A 20,077-nucleotide genomic window follows, 5' to 3' on the forward strand; every position below is an offset into this window, starting at 1 on the left:
ATTTGACTTCCCAGTAACATTGTAGAGGTGGGGGGGGGGGGGAGGGGTGATGGAGCTGTCCCAGAAATACGTTGTGGTCGTTCCCACAGCCTCTAGTTGTTAACTGTTTTTAAGCTCTTGTATAAATTGCTTTTCTAACGCCCCCTTTCCACACTAATGGAATTCCAGTCGTATACAACATCGGGATGAACAGCAATGCAAAGGCAATAACATGACATTGGCAAAAGTTGAAAAATGTATATAAAGCAATCCGGTTTAGGCAGGCAGTAAATTTACAGCTAAAGGAAGAAGCCTTTAATTTATCCACTGAAATTTCATGCATTGATTGTGTATATCAGTCGTTAGCTCTTTGTCAATGACCTGCAACAGATATTCAAGAAATTCAAGTAAAATACATTTGAGAAGAAAAACACATTTGAATAACTGGTAATAACCAAAATTCATGGGCTTTCATATTCTGACCATGGCATTGCAGCTCTTCTCGCAAGTAACACACGCATATCACACGAGTAAGTAAAGAGAAAAGTTACAAGTACGAGTCAAGACAGTCTGATCTATATCTATATAACATTTTCAAAACATCATTAGTGGTTTTTGGTGTGTAAAAAGTCAAATATTCATGAAAAAAATCTACTGAATATTTGCATATGAAAATGTTTAATAGCAGCTGCCCTAGTTCTTTCCATAAATTCACCAGCATTAAACAAACATATTAAGCTGTTATGTTTTGATATAATTTAAAAATAAACTAATTTTAATCAACTGGTACCATGCGATACAAGCAGATTGACATTAAAAGATGGTATAGCAAACTACCTGTTGTAGTATAGGATTTATTCAAACAAGCAAACATTTTGTATACTGCTTTTTTTACATTCTTATGACCTTAAGTCTTTTCTAATAATAAACTTATCTAGCACATTTCAATGTGAATGACCATCAGATTCAATTTGTTTAAAAGCTTAAATACATCTTTTATCCCCAGCCTGCCATGCCTTCTCTCCCCGGGACCAGCCCCCACACCCAGCGTTTATTCAGAGGACACCTCCTACAGGTACTGTATGCTCTATATGCTATACCCTACAGACATTTGGTGGATGTGTAAAAACTCTGCATGCTTTTCATGTTGTTTTCCCGTTTGTGTCAAAGGAAAACTGAAAATGCTGATGTGCTACCTACATGTACATGAACACAATGAAAATGCCTTAGGATATTGGGTTGTATACTTCTGGTCGTGCTCTGACCCACACAGCCAATTTCCTACTGTCTTGCCATTTCACAGGACTTGCATCTCCAGCCTTCAGTCCATTCAACCACACGATTCCATCTGACCTAAAGGCCAGCCCTAAACTGCGACTCTACTCCCCAAGCTACAGCTCTCGTTAAGTCTGCTCTCGTTAGGTCTGCTCCCGCAGCTACCGGTAATGGAAAGCAGCTTCGTTACAGGAACACGGAGAACTTGAAGTGCCTTTCTTATGCTGCAGACGCGGTCAGCATGGCAACAGCCATTTTGCTTTAGTGTTATCTGTGTTCCAGATGGCTTTTGAAATAGCTCCTGTAATGTTTTGCGCAATATAGACGCCTTATTCCTATAGCAAAAAACTCTTATTTTTGTGCTTGAGTGTGTGTGCTGATGGTACTCTTCTTAATTTGCTTTCAGCTTTGTTTCTATGGGGGAAAATTGAATTGTTTTCTTTCATGATGAGCAGTCATCAGACAGAAGCAGTGACTGAAAATAACATTTTGTAACTCAGGAACATTATGCACTGAATTTATTCTGTTTGTAATTTTTCAATACATATAATAATTATGTGCATTCAGATCGAATGAGCTTATTTTGAATTGAGTATTTTGTGGCCATTGAATCTAATTTTGTGTGCGTTTTTAAAAAATTCTGACAAATCACTGATTTTTTTTTTTTAAAGTAAAATTTTGCCAGCCTCTAACGTGGCACATCTTGAAGCCCATCTGTAGTGTAACTGCCTTAAATACCTCAATTTGAAGCAAACACTGCAGATTTACATGCTAATGTGAAGGTTTATTCTGCAATGTGAATTTGGTTCCTCATTACAGACACCTCCAGTACAGTCAACGTAAGTGAATTAGCTTTGCTATAGTGATGTGACTCTATTGGAGTTTGACATGATGTCCACTTAAATGGCAGGGTGTTTTTTAAGTGATTAAGTGATTCTGTGATGTTATTTATTTTCTTAAGCCTGTTTAAGACTGCCGAATGGCAAATGCAAAATAATGAAAAATAGTTCGAAAAACCTGAGGGCATTTCTTTCCCACTTTTCTTACTGCAGTTTTTTTTATCAGGGGTGGGGTGTACTGCATGATGTCCTCCACTCATATGTGACTGTTTGCCTTTCCTAAGCTTCTTTTTGCTTTGACCTTGTTCGCAGATGAATAAATTAAACAAATATAATTTTTGAAAAGGTAAGGAACAGGATGGCTTGTTTTCTGTAAATAAATTTTTTTTTCTAAGTTTTCTGAGTAAGGGCATATTTATTCAACACCAACCAATACATCTGAATATTTCATGCTTTATATTAGGGCTGTTAGACAATCAATTCTCTTAATCGTGATTAATCGTAATAAGTGATTAATCGTAATTAATTCCATGTTTGTTATAATTGTTACATTTTATTTATACTATAATATAGTAGTGCTAGACTAACAGTCTCCCACTGAGACAAACTCAAGGCACAGGTTTGATTAAGATTGAACAAATGAACTCAACCAGGTAATAAACAAAATTAACAAATAACATGTCAATGTCACGTCAATAACTAATAATTAACTGCACATGAAAATGTGCTTTACCAATAAAGCGATTAGTGTTAAACCGATGAACCAAGCTCACTTGGAAGAGTAAACATAGATTAAACAAGACTGGCGAATCACCACTGCTGAAGCCCTAACAGAAAGCTGTGATGTACAGATTTTTCATTTGTACAGATTTTTTTTTTTTTTTTTTTAGCAAAAATACTACATGAAAGCAAGTTCAAGCTGAATCAACAGATGGCAACAAGATTATATTATAAGTAGGGATACCAAACATATTTTTTTTTATCACACACCTTCACATGATTTCAAAAAACAGACCATAAGACTATTCAATCCCGACTGCACAATCGACCCCTTCCTCAGAAAATGTTATTGCAGGTAACGGACCTTACTTGTGTGTAATTAAATTTGGGGAACCATGGCATGTACAGTCATGTAAATCTAACATTTGACAAACTGGTTTTGAAAACAGAAGCCTGATAAACACTGCAGGTTAACTGGAAACTGGCACTTACCTGGAAAGAATCTCCTTTTAAGTTAACCTTCAATGAAATAGAACAAATATTGAAAATGAAACTATTTATGCTTCCAGTCTGACAATTTCTAAAAGTGAAATGAAACAATAACAATGTTTCCTCGCCATTCTCCTACGTCAACTTCCCTGTGAGACCGAATGTCTTGAGTTTAGCTGTGAATTCTGTGAATCTGTGTAACATAACAACTGAAGCTCCTGCGTTGTTTACAACCATGAAGGAATATAAAATTAAATATAATCTATTAAAAATCTTTGCTCATACTGTTGTCTTATTGTGCTATCAAAATACTGTATGCATTAACAAGGTTAAAGGAATATAAATGTATGTCTTTGAAATCTGTTTTGCATTGATGCGAACAGCTCAACTTTACATACACCAAAACATTATGTCCGCCATGTTAAGTGAATAACGTTGACTATATCTAGTACAACAGTGCATGATCTGGGATATATTAGACGGTAGGCTAATATTTGGTACTTATGGTTGACGTGCTGAATGCATAAGAAATGGGCAGGGATGAAGATCTGAGTGACTTTGACAAGGACCAAATCATTATGTTCAGGCGAATGGGTCAGAGCATCTCCAAAATGCCAAAGCTCATGGTCGGCCGTGGTACCTCACCTATGGTCATGAGCTCTGGGTAATGACCGAAAGAATGAGATCACAGATACAAGCAGCAGAAATGAGTTTCCTCTGTAGGGTGTCTGGGCTCAGCCTTAGAGACATTCGGGAGGGGCTCAGGGTAGAGCTGCTGCTTCTCCACATCGAAAGGAGCCAGCTGAGGTGGTTCGGGCGTCTATCTAGGATGCCACTTTGATGACTCCCTGGGAAGGCACTTCAGGCATGTCCAACTGGGAGGCAGACCCAGGATATGCTGGAGAGATTATATCTCTCAGCTAGCTTGGGACCTTGGTATCATCCCAGTGGAGCTGGAGGTGGTGGCTTGTGAGAGGGAGGTCTGGGCATCCCTGCTTAGACTGCTGCCCCCGTGACCTGACCCCGGATAAGTGGCAGAGGATGGATGGATGGATAATATCGCTGGTGCCGGCAGTGAAACAACTTGCCAACTCATTAGTGGAATATCATTACATTGTTTTTTTTTTTATTCTGCGGAAAATGAAAAATTGATCTACTGGTCAGATTTAATAATAAATTAAATATCGTTGCAGGTCAAATAAAATATTGTGGTGCTCAAAAGGCAAAGAGATCATTAGGCAGAGACAAGTTTAGCAAGTTTAGTGAGCAAGAATATACTCACTTACACAGACTGGAGAGCCTTTAAGAGATAAAGTTATCGATCCTCTTATAAAAGCAGTATTGTGCAGAAATGATTAAAAGAGGTTATTTAAGGAGACAAAAGTGGATATGGCCAATAGTGACAGAGCGCAACGAGTCATACTATGAAACTTTTTTTTTTCGGTTCGGCAGCTTAGAAAAATTTTAAATCCAAATCAGATCAAACCAAATCAAAAAATGGAATTCATTTGAACCTTTTCTTCACTCTCGCTTCGGCCTATGTAACATTTCGGTTCTGTTCTTTTTTGAAACTGATGGAAACGCAAGCAGGTTCTCAAAATGCAACAAGTGAAAACCAGCCCAGCATTGACACCAGCACCGACTTGGTGTTGGTGGAAACAAGGCAAATGAGTTTGCTATACTTTAATGGCCTCCCCAGTCACCATCTCTGAATCGAATTGAACACCTTTGGCATGTGGTGGAACAATGGAGTCACAGCATCAATGTGTTAGCTGACATCTGCAACAATTACATGATGTAACCATCAATACGGCCTAGAATCTCTAAGGAATGTTTCCAGCACCTTGTTGAATGCATGCTACAAAGACATCAGGCTATTTTGAGACCTGAGAAGGATCCTGCAGTGTAAAGCAGCTGGTAAGTGTATATTCCAAATTTAAAACCCTTATAACCAGTACACCATAGTGAATACTGACCCCAGAAGTAACTTTTGAGAATCTTGTAATACTTCTAAATATATAAAGAAGCAAAAATATATAAGCAGCTAGCTTATCGTGCTGTTAAGCTGAAAACCCTGGGGCATCTGTTTTTCATCTGCTGCTGCTGTGTTTTCTCTGGGGCTAAAGTATTCAGTTTTGACACTGGAATGCTAAGGCATAACTTTAATTGAATTAGCATCTCCTGGTCTAAGATGACAACCAGAAATTTACCAATGCTGTCTGTCTATTTAACGGCCCTCGTTCTGAGTGTCCTCCAGTTAATTGTATTTGCCCCAGACTGCTCTGAATATATTATCACTATTTCTTTCTGACTTCCTGTTTCAATGATCAGTGGTAATTTGGTGATGAAACTTGTTGCTTTGTGTCTCCCTGTTGAATCTCTGCCCCATAATGTGGACTTAATGGTGATCAATTCACCATTGTGGTCAAATTTAGCGTTTCTCTGGTCAAGTGCCTTGTGGATTCTTCCTTTTCTGAGCTGTTGGGTATGTGCAGTAAAGTTTTTGTGTGAGGTTTACTTTAACGGAGTTTGTATTTGCACCTGGGTTAAAAGTCGCACAGCATCTATTCGGCTGTGTACACCCGGCTCCCTGCCCCCTGCCTCCACAAAGACCCAATGTGCGGCGCTTGGTGGCACGTCACGTCAGTGGCTGAAGGTGTCAAAGTGTGATACAAATATATAAGGTAGGGTACATCACCCACAAAGTGTACTCTTGCTCTAACAATAGTTAGCTAACCAAAGACACACAGTTGTCTTGCTAAATGCTGTTAGCATTAGCTACAGGGCTTGAAATTCATTTCTCCAGTGGGGGAGAATTCCCCTCTTATGTGTAGGACATGGGGAGGAATTTTAGATTTTTGCGAGGTGGAATAAAAAAAAAAAACAACTGCACCGATTCAGTAACATTAGCCATGAATTTTTTTAGTGGAATGGCATACTGACACCTAGGTGCAAATAGCCACATTGGCTATCTACCCTGGGTGCAAATAGCCACATTGGCTATCTACCCTGGGTGCAAATAGCACTCTTGGCTATTGACACTTGGGTATAAATAGCATCTGTCTTATTTTAATGGGGCCGATCCATACCTTGCATTCTAGAAGACTGGAGTACCTAGAGACGAACATGCATTTACACTATATAGTTTTTCTCTAATCTAATTTTCACTACAAGTTATCCAATATATAGCTCAGCATTCACTGTTTCAAACTTACTTTTTTGGGAGGATTAAATCCCAGGTCGCATAGGGCACAAGGCAGGACATTCCCTGACCAGGATCCTGTTCATTGCAGGGCACATAGTCAATCACCAAGGGCATGTTAGAATCATGAGTTCCCTTACCTGCATATTGCCTGCATAGATATGGGAGAATTCCACAGATCCAAGAGTTAGGAAATTCAAACCACCAACACTGCAGATGTGAGGTGTCAAGCTTTTCTTTCATTAGCCATATGATCTTGCAGTATTATACTCATATATACAAATATGGGAATCGAATTTCACCTTTCCGAACACTTCCAGTAATGATTTGTATATAATAAACATAAGTTGCTACAGACAAACAATTAATAATTGAAAATGTTACTTTAAGTGACATTCTCATTCTACAGGAAGTCCTGAATCATTGAATTCAGGTGTCCCAGTATTTTTGGTAATATAGTGTATCTAACCATTTTGACTGTCATGCTTAATACTTAATACTGAGGAACAATTTTACATTGCGTTATGATATGGATGATACGTAGCGTGGATCTGTGCATTGATGTGACAGGTGATTAGTCGTAATGCACGTATAGCCGCAGAGCGAAGTAATGTATGTGTATGGCTGATACCCAGTAAAAATCTGCGTTACCTGAACGTTGGTATTTTGTAGTGATTATCATGTTGTGAAAGTGCACAAACACTACACCGATGAGTATAGATAATGGATAGTGTATATTACCCATTGATGTAACAGGTGAAAACTTCAATCGTATTGCTGAACCTGAAAATATTAACCTATTTCAAAGATATTTTTCACGTTTAATAATGAGGTCCAGTGACAACTTTTCCGCACTATTGGAAATTGCTATTGGAAATTTTGATTTTTTTCACCCCACCCTAATCCAGATCCCATATCCCTTAGCAGGATATGCAGCTGTAACATGGAGAATCAAATTATTGATAACTAGAACCATATGAATGTCTTGTTTGCTGCCTGTTCCAATTTATTGGTACATCAATCATGAGAGAAGAAGGAGAGGGGTCTAATTATGGAAGTCTCACTCCCAAGAACTTGGTACTTTGTGATATAATTCCTGTTAGACATATCGTTCTGATACTGGCAACTTTAGTTATAGCTTCCTTGCACAGTTTTACACAAAAACAACAGAACATGCAAAGTGTTTGCTGGGCTTATAAGTAGAAATGCATGGATGACTTTCCACAATATTGTATTAAAATTGTGTCCATTCAAATTCTCATGATTAGCTATTTTGAAATGTGCCAGTGCAGCCCGGTTCTTCCGTAGCCACTTCAGATGAAGACTATGTCTTCTCATAATCACTTATCCAATACAGTGCTGTGGAGGACAAAAGTGCACATTTATTACATTTAATACATTGCTGTTATACATTTACAATGTCTCACGTTAATAATGAGCACTAATTCTCCTAAGACTGCCTGCCAAGAATTTTAATGTGCAGTAATTATATTGCATATTGAAATATAAAACCTTCTTAATCACACAGTTCCCATAATTTCTGTGTGAGGATTCAGTAATTCCCCTCCTCCCAGAGTTCGAACAATTTCAATCAACAGAAAAGAAAATTAGTTTTACATATTAAAAACTGTTGAACCAACCAAGTTAGACTATCAATTGCAAACACATCTGGGGATGATTGCAATGAAGCTGGATATTACAGCCTCAACACACAAAAATAAATAAGTTCACCAAAGTTTATTAGGAAATAAATATGGATTATCAAGGTCATCAGGGGAAAAAAAGTTGCTACTATTACATTATTGTTGTGGTTGTTATACAGCTGTATTTTAATGTGAACTACACAAGCAGGACTTTCACTAAAACTAATTCATAAGCACCCTGAAGAAGATCACTTTGTTGTTCTGAAAATGACTTCAAACTACCATATTAGGCCTATAATCCTCATTACTCACAGTTAACTATTGGGATTATCAATTATATGGGCAGTAAATGCTAGATATGACTAACGTGACCTGCTATGTAAACCAAATGCCACAAACGACCTAAGATATTGAAAACGATGCTGTCACGCCCGGCTCCGTACGATCCTTGTGTGTGTCACGCCCCCTCATTACCTCGTGTCAATTCCTGGTTGTGATCACCTGTGTCCTGTTATTTCTGGATAGTCTTTTGTATTTAGTCCAAGTCTCAGTCTGTTTTCCCCAGATCCGTCATTGTAGTGTCATGCGTTGTTCCTGGTTTGTTGGTCCTGTCATCCGATTAAATCCTCGTCTTGCCCTACCTACTGGCTCCTCTCCCCTGCTTTCCGGCTCGCTTGCCCCGCACCCTGACAATGCATGTAACATCAGCATTTTTAATAGTTGTACCATTAATAGTTTGGTGTAGTCCAAGGGCGTGGGGTTAACCGTGGGTTGGGTGGAGAGGGTCAGCCAATACCGACCTTAATTAACCTTTTCGGGACCATAAGCAAAAACTGACAGCCACCACAGCCACCTGACAGCAGTGGTATTTACATGTTATTATATGTACAAATTCTGTATAAAGTCATATCATTAATGCTATAGAGAATTATTGACTGGATAACTAGGTGGCTTACTGGAGGTATGGTGATATAAAAACTACTAAACATAAAGTTCAATACACCATCTATTCAGTGCAAAATGAAAAGGCAAGTGAGACAGAATAAGTTAAATAAACACTTTGGGAGAACAAACAATGAACAAAAAAAGAACTGAACATTGCAATAAATAAATCTGCTCCAGAACCATAAACTCAGTTTGATATTAGTTGCAGTACTGCATACTGCATAGTACATGCTGCGGAGTGTAAGTTGTAAACTTGGAATTGCGTCATTTACAAACTGTGCTTTTGAGCTATAAAGTGGGAAAAACCTCGACGGGGCCCCCTTTTGGACCCCTGCCTGTTTGGGGCCCCTGCGCAGCTGCTTATTATGCTGATGCATAAAGCTGCCCCCTGGGGTCAGTGCAGACACAAAATGTGGTGCGAGTAAAAAAGGCCATCTTGACTGGCATACCTTAGGCATTGAGTATGGCCATGCACTTCTATCTTCCCAGGAAATGGAGTTTTATTGCAAGCGTTGCCCCTGTGTAAGAATAACACAGCACCTTAAGGCCTGCAAGTCAACCGGAGATTAGTTTGGCATGGAGAAATACAGAAAATATATCTCTGTGAGGAATGCGCCTTGAGGCTGCTGACAAAATGAACCCACTGCCTCGGTGACCTATGAGTTAATTACTATTACCAATGGAGTCTCTATAACCCAGTAAATCTCTTCAAAAGCAAAGAAAGAAGAATCCTTCTTATTGAGAAAGAAGGCAGCACCTGCATCCCTTTTGCGTTCTTCTGATTTATGTTCCTTAGTTCATGCCACTGGGAATAAGCATAAAATGGTGTCTATAGGCATGACAGGGATGAGGAAGATGCATGACACATTTAGTAATTCACAATAAAACAAATATCTGAAACAGTCACAAAGGATCTGTAAGTGATTTAGAATTGTTTATAAAGGACCTATATCCCAGACATTGTTAGTTTCCTATGTGTGTTCATATACAATTTAATGCATGGATATTGTGCCACATGCATATTGTGTTGAATACAGCCTATCAAAGTTGATTATATTAATTTGATTGGAAGTTTTACCCTAGCAACTTGTATTTGTATTTATTTATTTATAAAAGGCAGTTCATTAAGTGGCCCCTCTTTAATGGACTCTCAAAAATCCATTGTATATGAAAACTGAGCAACGCAAAAGACATAAAATCAGCTTCAGGCAGTATGGTAAGACGTGGAACACAGCTGGGTCACTTTTCAGCATCAAAGAGAAGGCAGTACTTCATGCTACCTGACAGGTACATATCCTGCCTGTGCTTTAAGCACGTTTATGATGACTGACAGTAAAAGAGAATGATAAATTGTTGTTCTTCCCTCTTACTAATGGAAGTCAGCTTTTAACATGCACCCCCCGGTAAGAGAGAAACTTTCTCAACTTTTCCAGAAGGATGATGTGAGGTTTATACAGTACATGGCAGCTTCTTCTTTCTATGGTACTTTTGAGATGTACATATAACTTCTTAATGATGATCTTACTATCAGGGCTGCGAACAAACTGACCATTGTGATCACAGACATTTATACTTTGATCATCTCTGAAATGATCATTGCTGCAGTGTTATATAGCCTGTGCTCTCAACACTAATTTTATTCAGGCATTTGTCTTTGAGCCTACTAGCCTGGGAAATGATATAGTCAAAATGACAAACTATTGTCCTTAGAGATAACAGAGGAAAAATGGGAATCTTCAATAACACCTCTTAAATGCAAATGAAAGAAAAGAAGAAGAGAGCAAAATGAATGTTTTTGTGTTGTTTGTTTTTAAATAAAATTTGGCCTGGCATATTTACACACTCCTCCTACACACTATCTGCATCACTGAAGTCAAGCGGGACAGTCCTGTTGAGAAGAATGCATGCTGGGGGGGCTGTAAACAGTCGCCACCCCCAGTTCCTCTTTTTCTAATACTCAGCTTTCTATATGATGCGTGATTCTTCCAAGCATCCATTTTCTATGCCATTTATCCAGTAAGGGATCCGGTGAGCTCGGAACCTTTTCCCTGGAAGCACAGGAGAACCCTGCACAGGAGAACCCTGCACAGGAGGAGCATATGTATCCAGCTAAACTTATGAACCATATGATTTCCAATTTTTCTTTATAATGACACTATATTTAACAGGGTTATTTTTCCTCTGTTATCTCTATATATAATAATCGGTTTAATACTTTTTATGATAAAATCTGTGATAGAACTATTCCCCTTACTGTTTGTGATATGCTGATACTGTTTCCTGCAAAACAGTATCAGCATATATGTAGAGTACGTTTATGCTTCCCAGGTTTAATGGTATTGTATTATTTTAAAAGCAAGAGTATCCAATGTCCCACATTGATGTTTTTATGTGTGTTCCTTGCAACCAAAATTCAATACTAGAGCATTATCACAATAATGTCTTCAAGGTTTTCCTACCATTCTTCTTCATAATGCAGTTAGTGTTTTACAAATTGAACAAATTCTAGCACTGTAGATGGTGTAACTATTGTGCTCTCACTCTCTAATTCTAATCTTATAATGCCATCCAGGGGGTAGCCCTGCCTTTTACCTGATGCCACATCAGACAGGCTCCAACCCCCCCTCCATGATGGCTGCTGCAGGCTGGATAGATGGATGGGCAGCCTGAAGCTAAGCCTGGGAAGTATAGGGGCACAAGCCTTTGCCCAGGATGGTAGCATCTCAGGGCACAGACAGAATTTGGGGGAAAAAAGAAATTCTGTATTATTATTGAATTGTGATATTGTAATCTGTAATTCTGAATGTTTGTGTGTTTTATATGATGATTGGAACTAAACACTGGACCTGTGTTTATGTCCAGGAAACTTATAGCTGCTAAATAATCATGTAAATGACTACTAGAACATAAATGTGTGCTGCTATTATGTGAAGGGCTCTTGTGGTCAAACCTTGCTATAGATGCAGAGGGCCCTGGTGGTCAAACCTTGCTATAGATGCAGAGGGCCCTGGTGGTCAAACCTTGCTATAGATGCAGAGGGCCCTGGTGGTCAAACCTTGCTATAGATGCAGAGGGCCCTGGTGGTCAAACCTTGCTATAGATGCAGAGGGCCCTTGTGGTCAAACCTTGCTATAGATGCAGAGGGTCCTGGTGGTCAAACCTTGCTATAGATGCAGAGGGCCCTGGTGGTCAAACCTTGCTATAGATGCAGAGGGCCCTGGTGGTCAAACCTTGCTATAGATGCAGAGGGCCCTGGTGGTCAAACCTTGCTATAGATGCAGAGGGCCCTGGTGGTCAAACCTTGCTATAGATGCAGAGGGTCCTGGTGGTCAAACCTTGCTATAGATGCAGAGGGCCCTGGTGGTCAAACCTTGCTATAGATGCAGAAGGCCCTGGTGGTCAAACCTTGCTATAGATGCAGAGGGCCCTGGTGGTCAAACCTTGCTATAGATGCAGAGGGCCCTGGTGGTCAAACCTTGCTATAGATTTGCAACACTCACTGTATATGCTGAGGGACCAAGGAGCCCTGAGGACTAATTTGTCTTGTATATGTCAAAGGTACCTGGTGGTGAACCTGTGTGGTAAATTTGAGGTTCATTATGTTTTGCCTGCACTATACAAGTTGTGTCTCACAGCCAATAATGCTCTGAGGCCCCCTTCAGCCCCAGGCCCCTGGGGGCACTACCCCCACCAGCCCGGTCCATTATACAGCTGTGCCATTACCCCCAATTACATTTTGCGAGTGGCGGAGTCAATTATGTGGTTGGAATTAAATAGCTTTTCGATCTGTCTGTTGAATACATGCATGTGTGATTAAAAAAAATAATTGACATCCCTATACTCATAAAACAATGCTCTCGCTTTTCTAGATGCCATCTATTCATCCAGCATTTTTGAAAGCATTGAAATTCAGCCTTTACTTGCTTTCATGTAGTAATTTTGTTGGAAATTAATAATCTGTACATCTCAAGTTTAAGTTAATATTAGGATTTCAGCAGTGGTCAACGGCTGATAATCATGTTTAACCTTCTGAGTCTTCTTTTCTAGGGGCCTATATCACCAGAAGCTGCATTTTTGGGTTAGCGAGATAACTTGTTGAATTTAAGGTATCCATCCATCCATTATCGTGGCCACTTAATTCCCACTGGGGTCGCAGAGCCTGTCCCAGGAACAACAGGCACAGGCGGGAACCAACACTCACACAACTACAGGGCCAATTTAGACACACCAATCAGCGTATGCTGCTTACCTTCGGACTGTGGGAGGGAACCGGAGTCCCCGGCGAAAACCCACACAAACACGGGGAGAACGTGTAAACTCCACACAGAAAGGACCTGCGATCAAACCCAGGACCTTCTTGCTGTGAGGCAGCAGTACTAACCCTTGGTTTTAAGGGCTAAATGTAAGTTATCAACGATAAAGTCAGTTTAAGCTGAGGCTCTTTAAATCTGACAAGTTATCCAGCTATAAGCAAGAAATTCGGCTCCGTGATACAGCCCCAGGTCTTTGCAGTCAGCTTGGTTTATTAATTATCATGCTAGTATCATGATAGTTCAGTTAAGCACCTTTTTCACATGCAGATTAGTTTATGGAGTATTACTATTATTCATTTCCTTGTTATTTGTTAATTTAGTTTATTAAGTTTATTAAGGCTTCTGATGAGTCACACCTGTTCCTGGTATTTACCTGAGAACAGGTGTGGCTCATCAGAAGCCAGGTAGGATAGAAAACCTACTGAATGGTAACTCTCCAGGACCGGAGTTGGAGACCCCTGGTCTAGATGTAGGGAAAAGAATAAAAATGTCACAGTCCCCGTATGGCGAACTCCACTTCCCACAGTCCCTTATGGCTGCTTCCTGTTCCCTATTTATTACCACCTGCTTCTGTTCCCTATTTACCTTGATTGTTTCACTGTTTATTTATTTTAGACTTTTCAAAATAGACCCATATGGTTTTGATGACAGCGCTGTAGACTCCTGGCAATCTTTCAACCAATTTCCAAATGTAGCCGTCTGGAATGCTTCCCCAACAATCCTGGAGTTTCCTCAAGTTCTGGGTACAAGTTCACTACCTTGCTCTTACTCTTTGATCAAACTCATCCCAAACCAGCTCTATAGAGTTTAGGTCAGGAGATTTTGAGGGCCAAGTTATTTTTTGCAGCACTCAATCTCTTTCCTTGTTCTCTAGATAATTTTTACTGCATAATTTTTACCGCATCGAGCTGTGCGAGAGTCATTTCCGTCTTTAGGGTAGTGCAACTGGTGCAATCACACCAGGCCTATAGGGGCCTGCTCAAAAGAGAAATTTGCCTGTATAATAAAAGGCTAAATAATAATAAGTTATTAAGTTTAGTGGTGTGTGGATCAGTGGGTTAAGCCTCTGTGCCTGTCATCATAACCTCCTGAGACCCCACCCATTCATTTACAGTATGTCCATTGTAGTGGACATTTTGTTTTTGCATCTATCTTTTCACTGATGTAAGGAAACATATTTATTCCTGTTGTACACTAAAGAGAACATGCTATGAAATTAGAAATAAAAATAAATTTGAAAAAATCTAAATTGTAAGATGTCTTATTTCCTCCAAAGACAAATAACCTAAAATTGAAGGACACTTTTTTCCTTGGGTCTCAGGAGGATATGATTGCAGGGTCGAGCCCAGCCTCGGCAAAATAGTCACTTGTGTGTGGGCCTTTGAGCAAGACCCTTAACCTCCAGCTCCCTGGGCACCACAAGGTGGCTGTCCTCTCACTGTGACCTCCAAGCCTGCTCTTCTCACTTTTATGGAGAGGAAGATGGGGCAGAAGGAGATATTTTTCCCATGGGGATTAATAAAGTATCTTTATTCTACATTTCTTGTCATTGATTGCATGCAGCGACATTTCAACTGAATGCGTTATTTTGGCTAAATAATATAGCTGTAATGTCACACATATTTGTGGTGTAAAGTTCATTACATAATTTTTGATTCAGAATGCATAATGAAACAAATGAATACATTTATTGACCTGGGCAGAACGTAAAATCATCAGTATATGTTCCACATGGAAAACATTACATTAATTGTGGCTGGGAGTTGGTTACGGCTAATACTGGTTACAGTCAATTACAATCTGCGGTTTGGGAACATTGTGGTTTCCCTGTTAAGTACATCAGCACTGGAGAGAGAGTAGCTCAGAAGACCAAGACTGTCTGTCAGCTGTCTTATACTGACCTCAGATATACTGTATACTTTGCTGAAAACACAATCAAACATGCTAACTCATTTGAGTTGGCATCACCTGAAAGTGTGTGCAACTGGAGCAGAGCAGAAACAGCCTCTGCAGGTCTCCCTATGGCATTTAAAGGCGCTTTTACCAGGAAATCCTCACCAGGCTCATGAATAACTACAGGGATAGTGCTACAGATATAGTCAAATTCTGTTTCTCTGCTGTACTGAAATTGCACCGAACCATGAACCCAAAACCGAGGTTTATATCAAGCTGTGAGTTTTGTGTACCATTACAACCCTACTAAATATACATTTGAAAAACATTTAATCTAAATCCTGTCTTCGACATGTGATGAAATACCTACAGTTTGGCACTAGCTAGTTCAGAAAGGTCACACCGTACACTGTCAGTGACTGGTGAGCTATTCGTCTTCATTATCATTGCATCTGTATTACAGTGACCAAGCAGCATCAGGCACAATGACTCCCATACTCTGGTTATGTTATTATATTGGCTCAGCTGGGGGTACTGAATAAGTAGGGCTCTAATGGTGTGACATTAGCAAATGATCTGTATGTGAGGAATGAGTCCCTTACAGGAACTATACACTGGCGTTCATTTCCCTGCACAGAGCTGTTCTTTTTGTTCTTCGTCTTTCCCTTCGGAAATGTGACTTGAAAGCTGTTTCCCTCCTATGGCCAGTGAGAGTCAAAGCGGCATGGAAGGCCGTACTCTGAGCCAAGGGCGTAGATTTGGCTATGGGTGATAGGGAGGTGTTACAACCAGCTATTTTTTTATAGTGGAACACAAGCGTTTCAGATCTTTTTTTATGAATCTGAAAGTGCTACTGAACGAATTCACGAAGAAGTCAGAAAGAATATTTTAGGAAACGAGAATTGAATAGAGTCACTTCACCCGTCCACAGTGGTCTCACCTTGAACTGTGCCCCTCCCAAGAGACAGGCCTGATTTGGCTCATTATCTTGTTGAAAGACAAATTATTTTGAGTAGGTGCGTCCCAACCTGTGACTGGTATTGCAATTTGACTTAACTTTGTAGCTGAATTAGTAAATGTGATTTATTTACTTCAAACATGAAGTCCTTTTTCAAGAGCTGTCCCTTATTTTGTCCAACACCTGCATGTACACACATATATATTTAAATTCATCCATCTGTAGGGACACTGTTAGGACCGTTATAGGAAGACTTTCTATATGCTCAATAAATGCTCAATATTATCATCAAAATCAGACCTCCTACTCCTTAGTAAAAGCTTAGCTACCCTTTTCATAAATCCCTAGTGACGCTCCTGCCTCCATCTATCCATCTTCTAATGACTTACCCTGGTCAGAGACGCAGTCATACATTCACGCGCTCACTCACGCACACACATTTATTGATCTATGTCGTATATTGCAGCTTTTCACTCATAAATCAATCACGGTTATATATGCACACTAGAATTACGTGCAGGACAAATGTATCTGGCATAAGCTGAATTGTGAAAACCGATACTTATAAGGTACAACGAAGCTGTTGAATGGGGAAACCTATTATATCTGTTGTCTAAAGAATAATTGTTAAAGAATTTAGAAATATTGGGTTAATATTTATCATTTATGTTTCTGATATCAATCCCACATGTACGCATTTTATTTGTATATTTTCACAGCTTTTCCCAGTTGCGAATAAACAAAGGGTTAAATGGGTTTCCCGTGTTCAGTGTTGCGTACGAGGATTAGTTATTGTGCTGCAGAGCCTCCGGATGACGGGCTGCTAAGGACACACAGCTGAACAACTTCATCTTCAGTCATTCAGTCACTACCAAACACGAACGATGGTGGAGCGGAAGATCCACATTGTGTCGGAATTTGCCAGCGATCAGTTGTAGAGCCAGGGAGAAAAGTACGGGAACTGCGGGACGCCGGTGATTACGATCAGAATGGAAAACCCGGCCGAGAACCCAAGCAAGGCTGCGGAGTACTTAAATGAGCTGAACAAAATCATCGAGACGCAGCAGGAGTTGTTAGAGAAACAGAGGAATAGGATTGAGGAGCTTGAGGAGCAAGTGGTCAAGTTATGCCGGGAAAACGCCTGTCTGATAGAGCAGCACCAGCGGCACCTGGCAAACTGCAGGCTGCTACAAAGCAATAGTCATTCTGCTTTAGGTGCTATAAAAGAAAATGTCATCCGAGAAAAGTAAGTCGGCTTTCTTCCCAGCGTTTCCTTTGCTATATGATGGTCTACATATATTCAGTGTATGTCCACAGGAAACAGGCACGCAACAATAAAATGCCACGAAAATCACTAGTGCCTTTGCAGCAGGCGAGAAACATGGGATTTTGTACCATGCACTGTCACAAGTCAATCACAACAATTGTAAAATATCTGTGGGACAGAGTGAAGAAAAGTCTTTAATTTAAACTAATGCAACTGATCTAAAGGCAAATTTATGTTATTTATACAAGACCCGCTTATTATTATTATTATCCTTTGGATTTGCTAGTCAATATGCATTAAATGTGCTGGCCTTAAATGTTGTCAATGCATTCTTCAGGGCTTAACGAATTAAAAACTGTTCTCTCTGTTTTGTTTTCGCGTGACTCTTCAACTAAGATATTTTACAATATCTATTCTTCTGACTACTGTATAGTGTACGTATCTTTTCTAATGGACAGTATTATCCTATTGTGCCAATAAAGTGCTATACTCCCATTAGCACAACCTTAACCACATTTAAATGCCGGGCAATAAAGGTACAGCTTTGAAAATGGACCGAAGACCCGCAGGTGTCTTTCTCGGCGTTGCGTATTGCTGAGGTTTGTGTAATTATAATTAGTTGTGATGATGAATCAGCAATACAGAGAAACATCTGCAGTTAAATAAAGCTCAGATGCTTTCGCTAAAATTAAGTGCCTACTATGAGTCCTCAGCAGACGCGCATTTAATTTACTGTTTAGTGGGGTCGTTTAAATTGCTGTATTGATCTCGATTCACTTTGCCCTCTGGAAAAGCTTTTCAGCCTTAAATATAAGAATGCTACGCTCATGGATATAACTGTATAAATAGGAAGGACAAATCTCGTAGCCCATCTACTGTATAAAATACTATTTAAATATTTGAACTGTAATATATCGTTTCATTTGTTTATTATTTGTAAATGTATTTATATGTTTCGTTAAGTCTTACACCCATTTCTCAGTTAAAAAAATGGATGTTCATGCTTGTCTTTGTTTCTCATGAGACTCTCAGTTCGACGAACCGTTATTGAAGTATTTATAAGGATATGAACAAGAGCAGAACGCAAACAAATTGCCTTAATGTACGTTAGTGACAGCTGACAGTGCTGACTGTCTAAAATTACGTATCTGATAGATGTGCACAGTATTTCTTTCCATGAAAGGAACATTGTGTTGTTCTGATAAATGGATTTAACTCAGCTCAGTATTAATCTGGGGTATTTATGGATTGAAGCCGTTAGAAAGGAAACCAGTTTCACTTTTGTATGACAGACAGCAGAAAGTACTAGTACTGAGACTTAGAGTTTGGTTTTAAAAGCTTTTGAAGTTTATCTTAACGTTGTTTTCCCTACGGATTCATAGTAGCCTAATGGGATGCAGATTCAAACTTTAGCCCCCTGTACGTCTTTCTGGGATAATGTAATCATGCAAAGCACTTCCCATAGGACAGTAACATGATATGCAGCCCTCGGTCAGCAGTGAAGTTGGAGGCATATCCGGCCCGGATTATTCTGATCACATTTAGAGATGGAAAGACAAATGAGGGCCGCCGGTGAGGACATAGAATCAACAAATATTTTCACGCTGACGGTGTCTGTGGTCTGTCAGTGTGGCATGGAGGTGGCGGGAGGTTCAGGATGGACACCATAATCATCAGCTCCCCAGAATACTGCCTCTGGCTTTTCTCCCAAACAATTTTTTGTCAGGCATATAAATATTATTCTGAGGGTAGCAATTACTAGCTGTCCGTGTTTTCTGCGATGATCCTTATTAAACAAGACACGGGCTTATTGCAAAGCTCTGGGTATTAGTCATGTAAGGGAGCGCTAAATGGCGTTATTAGGACTGCAGCACTTCTCAGTCTGGTTTGGTCTGTACGCTCTCGGAAAATAGGTTGATGTTATAGCAAAGGCGATCCTAAAATGTGCAAAAGAGTTACAGTTTTGGCTTCTTCATCATATATAATTTCCCCTTGACTTCACAAAATTGAATGAATTGAGAACCTGGTCAATCATTTAACAATATTCGGTGTTATCTTGGTGCGCTTGTCGCGAATTATGCAGTAATGAGCGAAGAATGAATAATTCTCAGTGTTTCGCAATAAAATTTAGACGGCAGATATTTTCACAGTGATAACAGTATAACAAGAAGACAGACTTTATGGCATGTAGCGCTTTTTGCATCATCGTGGCTGTGGAAAGGAAATGGTTGAGTGATCGGTGCATCTAACGCTTAAAGACCTTGAAAGCAGTTGCTCATTGTATTGCCGCTAGAGGTTCCTGGACGGACTTTATTTTTTCCGACGGCTATTTAAAGCTTCAGCAGGCAAAATGAAACCCGTCCTTGAAATAAACGTTCGGCAGTATTTACATCCACTAACCCTCCCCTTTTGTGTGCAATGGTTAGGGGCACAAGGCAGCCTGTGTCAGTCTAAGCACTTGTAAACCGAGTGAGGATAATACCCATCCTCACAGAATGTGGACATTCCCCACAACTGACAACTTGCCCCACAGGCATCCAGCCAGTGACTAATA

At 39.8% G+C, this 20,077-nt stretch overlaps 1 long non-coding RNA gene across 1 annotated transcript; it reads left to right on the forward strand.

Moving 5' to 3' along the window:
- Window positions 1–48: 48 nt before the first annotated feature.
- Window positions 49–2,487, forward strand: LOC140587377 (uncharacterized). The gene is made up of 2 exons (XR_011989095.1): window positions 49–1,054; window positions 1,283–2,487. It is a non-coding gene; the product is annotated as an uncharacterized lncRNA (long non-coding RNA).
- Window positions 2,488–20,077: the final 17,590 nt, after the last annotated feature.

The sequence above is a fragment of the Paramormyrops kingsleyae genome, unplaced genomic scaffold, assembly GCF_048594095.1.
Source record: "Paramormyrops kingsleyae isolate MSU_618 unplaced genomic scaffold, PKINGS_0.4 ups197, whole genome shotgun sequence".
In the NCBI taxonomy this organism is placed as follows: Eukaryota; Metazoa; Chordata; class Actinopteri; order Osteoglossiformes; family Mormyridae; genus Paramormyrops; species Paramormyrops kingsleyae.